Below are 6893 nucleotides of genomic sequence, written 5' to 3'. Positions count from 1 at the left end.
CTTTAACCTTAGATAAAATAAAAACTACTGAGCCTACAAGGCTGCAAATTGGTATGTTTGATGATTGGTGGGTGGATGATCAGCATAGCAATTTGCAGCCCTCTAGCCTCAGTTGTTTTTAAGATTTGAGGGCGGACAGAATAAAGTGCGGACGGACAGACAAAGCCAGCACAATAGTTGTCTTTTACAGAACACTAAAAATGGGTAGTGATATAACCTAGACATTAAGCTTTTCCGACATTCTTTTGTTATATTTATATGACGTTTTCGCCTTGGTGTATATGAAGAAATAACTGCGTGTGTGTGTGTGTGTGTGTGTGTGTGTGTATTTGTTCGTTTTCAATGTATCGCACGCGCGTGCGCGCATATCTTTTGCAAGTAAATTTTTTCTTGAAATATTTGTTCCGCTCTGTTTTTGTGTTTCATATAATGGACATATTTGTCTTCATGTACATGTAAATATAATTACGTGTGTTTGTGTGTGTGTGTGTATGTGCATTAGCTCGTATACATCGCACTCGCGTCCACGCATGCGCACTGAAATCAAAACCTTCTCCTTACATATTTTTAATACCAGCGCAGACAGTAACCCGGCCGCCATCCATATTTTCATAAAATCCCACTCTGACAAACCTAACGAGCCTGGCGAGTGTAATAATCATTTTGAGAGTATATATATACACGAAATATATATCGCATTGGTTATTGAACGCCCAAATAACGCGCCCTTTTATTAAGCAATTACGTTCATACGAGCGATAATTGCTGGCCTGTGGACAGATCGATACATTTAGCCCGGGACGCAATATCCTGCTCCCTTGCTCGGCGCTGGAATGGGAGCGAGATTTTCATTTGGAGTAACTACAAAAATAAAAGGGAAAAAAACCGTCTGGGTCACAGCAGTATTACCTAGGGGAATCGTGACGCGGTTTGGGAGGAGTTTATGTAGGCGAGTGGAATTTTTGCGGTTTTTTTATTTTTTCTTTCTTTTTTTCTTCCTTTTTCTCTTCTTCTTCCTCTTCATCGTCTTCTTCTTCTTCTTCTTCTTGAAGTTATTATTATTATTATTATTATTATTATTATTATTATTATTATTATTATTATTATTATTATTATTATTATTATTGACTGGGGGAAATGGGACGTGATTAGGGAAGAGTTTTCAAAGATGATTGGAATTTTTGTGTTTTTTAAATATTTATTTCCTTCTGTTTCATCTTCTTTTTCGTCTACTACTTTTTCTGAATTATTATTATTATTATTATTATGTTATTATTATTATTATTATTATTATTATTATTATTATTATTATTATTGACGGGGGTGAACCGTGACTTGGCTTGAGAAAAGTTTGAAATGTCGACTGGAAATTTTGCGTTTTTAAAAGTTTTTTACTTCTTCTTCTTCTTCTTCTTCTTCTTCTTCGCATTATCCAATATGACCCGAGCAGTTGGCTTGCACCCTCATCCCAAGAATCAAAGCCTAAACGTCTTGCAGACTTGATCTGTAGAAATGTCTGAAATTAATTAATAATAATAATAATAATAATAATAATAATAATAATAATAATAATAATAATAATAACGACTGTTTCTACGGCATTTAATTACTATGGAGTCATCTCTATCCGTCTGAGAAGCCCTAAACAAATTAAATTGCTTAGAAAGACCTATTATATTCAACCTCCAACCCTCAGAGAAGGCGCCCCCTCAATAATAATAATAATAATATAATACTAATAATTATGGTGAAGAACTCCACTGTGGATTTCCTCACTGTTTTATTGACTCAAGCTATTATGAAGTTATGTGAATAATAATAATAATAATAATAATAATAATAATAATAATAATAATAATAATAATAATAATAATAGCTGTGTCTATGACATTTAATCTGTACAATTTTCTCTGCACAAAGTTTCTAAAGAAGGAACTCGAAAAGATAAAGTAAAAATAAATAAATTCCGCCCTTCCCCCAAAAAAATTAATAAGAAAAAATCATCGACTAAAAAGGCAATAATTGAATGTTATGAGCCTCATCATTATTCTAGCAATAATAGAGTGCCATTTGCATCATTGCACGCTCATAACAGCCCGGAAATCACATTTGCAGTTTCATAAATACCCTTACTCCCGGCCGTAATTGGTCGGCTTAATGCTATATCCGTTTGACGGAGGGTATACGTATGTAATTGCTATTTCCCCCCCACCCCCTTCCCAATAGCCGGGGAAATTAGCGAATACCCCGAGTCTATTGGGGGAAAATAGCCAGGGGGCAATTGGTAGTTATTTTCGTAAGGGTATTGTTATGGGAGCTATATATTACAGTGGCTGTATTAGGGGGCACCCCTTTGGGGACTGAATACAGGTATACAGATTACAGATTGGCGTTGAGACTGCCTTAGGTAACGATATTGGAAGTGAATTGTATGATCAAATATAATTGTCAGAATAATTAGAATTATACAGTCCAGTACCTGTAGAAAAAACCATCGCTATATATATATATATATATATATATTATACACACACACACATATATACATATATATATATATATATATATATATATATATATATATATATATATATATATATATAATATATATAATCGTACATGTATAATACAACCCCCTATTCCCTGTAGGCTCGTGACAGATTGCCATATGCATTTTATACTCGTTATAAGTTAGAGCACCTGTAACATTAAGTCCATTCATTTGTAGCAACGTTGCAAACGAACGCATTGCGTATATCTCTTGCCATACGTCATAGCATTTGTACACAGAGCCACGACTCTCCTGTGGAAAGTCTGTAACAAATGATCAGGTATTGAAAAACTTAATGGTTCGTGTGGCAGGTTCGAATGTAATCGAAACAAAAGATTAGTTCACCTGTGTATGGTTTAGAATCTTCCTGAATCTTCCTGTCATTGTGGAAATGAAGTGACGAGGAAACGTTGCCAATTGTGTGTAAGATTGATTTTTTATGTATTTTGTAAAATGAAGCTTGTGTAGCAGTAGAAGAAGAAGAAGAAGAAGAAGAAGAAGAAGAAGAAGAAGAAGAAAGAAGAAGAAGAAGAAAAGTTGCTACACAGGCTCATATTGATTAAGTCTAAAATCTTACCTTGCATTGAATTCTAGCTTGTCTGGAGATCAATGCACGTCAGTAATAATGATAATACTATTACTGGACATCAGTCGCGTTGCTACACAGGCACATATTGAATACATATAAAATCTTAACTTGCATTGTATTATAGCTTGTGTTGGGGTATGTCAGCAATAGTGGTTCCAGGGTTGGGGGCCACCTGGGAACGTGACCCCCTCCCCTCCATGAAAAATAATTACAAAATAATAATATTGAAGAATTAGATAATATAATAATAACATAAATGATATATATAAAAAATGGAAAAAATAAAAAAAATCTATTATAGAAAATGATAAAATTTTTAGAAAAATTATAATAATTATATATATATCTACATATATATGTGTATATATATATATATGTATAATATATATATATATATATATATATATATATATATATATATATATATATATATATATATATATATGTATAGTGGATCAGTCCACGTCAGTTATGATAATAATAATTACTATTATTATTGACATCCAGTCAGAGTTACTACACAGGCTTGTAGATATAAAATCTTATTGAGATGGAACCCACAAAAGTCAAGGAATGATGGAAAAAATGAAAGGGGACAGACCCACCTCCTTTTGCGAATAAATCATGTCTCTGTTTTCAAAGTATTCTTAAGTAGGTTTTAGAGTTAATGACAAATGGAAAAGCTAACAAATTTTTTGACAAATTAAGATCTTCGGATTTAAATCAGTTTGAAGCACTTTGATTAAATTAAACCATAATCATACTCTCTCTCTCATTTTAGTTCTTCGCATTTACTCCCTTTTTAGTTTTCCGTAAAAGAAAACTATTGTGCCGGCTTTGTCGTCCGTCCGTACGTTATTCTGTCCGCATTTTCTGTCCGCATTTTTTTCTGTCCGCACTTTTTCTGTCCGCCCTCAGATCTTAAAAACTACTGAGGCTAGAGGGCTGCACATTGGTATGCTGCCCATCCACCCTCCAATCATCAAACATACTAAATTGCAGCCCTCTAGCCTCAGTTGTTTTTACTTTATTTAAGGGTAAAGTTAGACATAATCGTGCTTCTGGCAACGATATAAGATAGGCCACCACCGGGCCGTGGTTAAAGTTTCACTGGCCGCGACTCATACAGCATTATACCGAGACCACCGAACGATAGATCTATTTTCGGTGGCCTTTGATTATTCGCTGTAGCGGCTGTACAGAAAACTCGATTGCACTGAAAACACTTCGGCGCATTTTTTTTTACTTTTTTTTTCATGTTTATTCAGGCCTGGGCTATAAAAGGACACTACTTTACACGTCCATAGACCTTCCTTCGTAAAAAAATTTATAAAAGTTAACATAAATTCTTTCAGGACAAGACGACAGAATATTATCACCAAATTCAGTTTAAGGTTTTTCTTGTTTTTTTCTTTCGGCCCTGGGCTACAAAGGGACACTAGTTTACACTTCCCAAAGACCTCTACTGTTAATAGGAATATATGCATAACATAATTCCTTCAGGACAAGACAAGAGAATTTTATCATCAAATTCAATTCACTGTTTTTTTTTTTTTTGTCTTTTATTCGGCCCTGGGCTACAAAAGGACACCAGTTTACACTTCCCAAAGACCTCTACTGTTAATAGGAATATAAGCTTAACATAATTCCTTCAGGACCAGACAAGAGAATTTTATCACCAAATTCAATTCGCTGTTTTACACCCAACCGGGGGCCAAGCCAAGTCTCACCGCGAAATAATTGTGTGAATATCAGCAATTACGAAAAGTAAATGTTATTTCGTTCTGTTAATGTGGATGCTAATGTGATCGTCGCCACATTTCCACAGAAATGTTCCCCCGGTTAAGGCAATATGAATAATGCAGCTGTATTTGTCACGCGAAGGCTCTCACGAAAATATAGATGCTCGCGTTTTTAGTTTTCTGTAAAGAAAACTATTGTGCCAACTGTCTGTCATCGCACTTTTTCTGTCGGCACTTTTTCCTGTCACACTTTTTCTGTCCGCACTTTTTCTGTCAGCACTTTTCTGTCCGCACATTTTCTGGCCACTTTCTATCCGCACTTTTTCTGTCCGCACTTTTTCTGGCCAGCCCTCAGATCTTAAAAACTACTGAGGCTGAGGGTTTGCAAGTTGGTATATTGATCATCCACCATCAATCATCAAACATACCAAGTTGCAGCCCTCTAACCTCGTGTTTACCAAGTTAAGTTAGCCATAATCGTGCTTCTGTAACGCAATAGGCCATCCCACCACCGGCCCGTGGTTAAAGTTTCATGGCCGAGGCACATGCGTATACCGAAGAACCACCGAAAGATAGATCATTTCGGTGGCCTTGATTGATTCTGTACGCTGCAGCTGTACGAAAACTCCTACGATTGCGCCGAGGAAACTGGCGCATTATTTCCTGTTTATTTTTTTTTTATTTTATGTTAGTTTTTTGGGGGTTCTTGTGCAAGTGGTTAATTTTTTCAGTTGCTTTCTTTTCATTTTTATATATTTTTTTTTGGAAGTTGCTGAATTTTTTCAATTATTTTCTATATTCTTTCATGTTTTAGTTTGTTTCTTAGAGTAGTCAATTTTCAATTATATTTTCTTGTTTTTTTTTTTTTTTTTGGTATTTTGCAGGTGGCTCAATTTTTTCAATTATATTTTCTTTTCATTTTTCCTATTTTTTGTAAGTGACTCAATTTTTTCAGTTTGGGGAGGGGCTTCATTTGCAAGTGGCTCAGTTTTTCCAATAATTATTCTTTCATTTTTTTTATTTTCGGTTTTGCAAGTGGCTCAGTTTTTTCAATAATTATTCTTTCAATTTTTCTTTTTTTTTGGTTTTGCAAGTGGTTTAGTTTTTCCAATAATTGTTCTTTCAATTTTTCTTATTTTTGGTTTTGTAAGTGGTTCAGTTTTTCCAATAATTATTCTTTCAATTTTTCTTATTTTTGGTTTTGCAAGTGGCTCAGTTTTTTCAATAATTGTTCTTTCAATTTTTCTTATTTCTGGTTTTGCAAGTGGTTCAAATATTTTCAATTATATTTTCTTTTCATTTTTTATTTTTGTTTTTTTTGCAGTTGGCTTAATTTTCCAATGATATTTTCATTTCGTAATAATAATAATAATAATAATAATAATAATAAATAATAATAATAATAATAATAATAATAATAATAACTATTATTACCACGACTATTGGCCATCAGATAAGAGCAAGTAGCAGCTGCTGGTAACAAGAGAAAAATCAATAAAAAATAAAACTCAAAAAACAAAAATCCGAATGAGTGAGGGAATGTGGAACACAGGACGCCAATAATAGCAGAAGCAGTTGTTATTAACAACAGTAAAACCAATAAAAAGAAATCCCGTAGGCGGGGTAGTGCCGTCATCGCACCTCATGCGGTGCACTGTAGGCATTATTTAAGGCTCTTTGCAGCGTGCCTTCGACCCCTAGCTGCAACCCCTTTCGTTTCTTTTACTGTACCTCCTTTCATATTCTCTTTCTTCCACCTTACTTTCCTGAACCCTCTCCTGACAGTTGATTCATAGTGCAACTGTAAAAGGTTTTAATTCCATTTACTGTACCTCCTTTCATATTCTCTTTCTTCCACCTTACTTTCCTGAACCCCTCTCTAACAGTTGATTCATAGTGCAACTGTAAAAGGTTTTAATTCCTTTTACTGTACCTCCTTTCATATTCTCTTTCTTCCATCTTACTTTCCTGAACCCTCTCCTAACAGTTGATTCATAGTGCAACTGTAAAA

Source organism: Macrobrachium rosenbergii, chromosome 1 (genome assembly GCF_040412425.1).
Source record: "Macrobrachium rosenbergii isolate ZJJX-2024 chromosome 1, ASM4041242v1, whole genome shotgun sequence".
Lineage (NCBI taxonomy): Eukaryota > Metazoa > Arthropoda > Malacostraca > Decapoda > Palaemonidae > Macrobrachium > Macrobrachium rosenbergii.
This window is presented reverse-complemented; position numbering follows the sequence as displayed.